Here is a 909-nt window from a genome sequence, read left to right on the forward strand (position 1 = left end):
TTGAGGAAAAAATATTTTCGGGTTCAATATCACTTCATTTGTTTGTATTTTAAAATAATTAAAAGCGATTTTATTAAAATAAAAAACATTGATCCACTTACAGTATATAAAAGGAGTTAATGTATTTACAATAAAAAAAGTAATGCGACCGAACGGACCCGATCCCTTAACCCTTGGGTTAAAAGTCCAATATACTAAACACTGCGCCAGTTATAGACTATAAAATAAGTTCAAAGTAACAAAAACAAAAAATAACGCCACCGGCCGGACTTGAACCGACAACCCTTGGGTTAACAGCCCAACACGCTAACCATTGCGCCACGGTGGCTCGACAACCGATTATGCTAATTGCCGAACGAACGATGAGAAACTAATGCTATATCTTTATATCTCCATGTGTGGGTATAACCTTTGTGTGTGTGTAACAAAAAACTGCAAAAAGTCATAATTTTAATATATCTTAGTATTGCTACAAACCAAGTATAGTTGAGTATAAGTGAGTATAAGTGTTTTTCTTATACGTCACTTATACTCATTCATACTCACCACAGAAATGATTCATGAGTATTTTCGTCAATGAGTGCTGGTGAGTACACTTTTTAAAGTTGAGTGACGCACATAGCAAAAATAAGCAGTCATAGCAATATACTCGAGTGCTACTCATCAAAAGTGATTGAAGATAATTACTGTCCAGTCAATCGTTTTGGTGTTCCTGAAAATTATGTGTATACGCAATTCTTCACTAAGCAAAAAATTTGTGTTTGTGATTTGGTGTTGTGTTTTTAGTGTGCGTTGTTGTTGTTAGCATTATAAATGGATGTATTTTGTTTGTGTTTTGAATATTATGTGTGCATTAAATTAGGGGTTGTTTTATTTGGGACTTACATATACGTACAGCAAACAATAACA

At 33.7% G+C, this 909-nt stretch overlaps 1 non-coding gene across 1 annotated transcript; it reads right to left on the reverse strand.

Moving 5' to 3' along the window:
- Positions 1–255: 255 nt before the first annotated feature.
- On the reverse strand, positions 256–328 carry Trnan-guu. The gene has a single exon. It is a non-coding gene; the product is annotated as a tRNA-Asn (tRNA).
- Between the last annotated feature and the right edge of the window lie 581 nt (positions 329–909).

Source organism: Teleopsis dalmanni, chromosome X, assembly GCF_002237135.1.
Source record: "Teleopsis dalmanni isolate 2A chromosome X, ASM223713v2, whole genome shotgun sequence".
Lineage (NCBI taxonomy): Eukaryota > Metazoa > Arthropoda > Insecta > Diptera > Diopsidae > Teleopsis > Teleopsis dalmanni.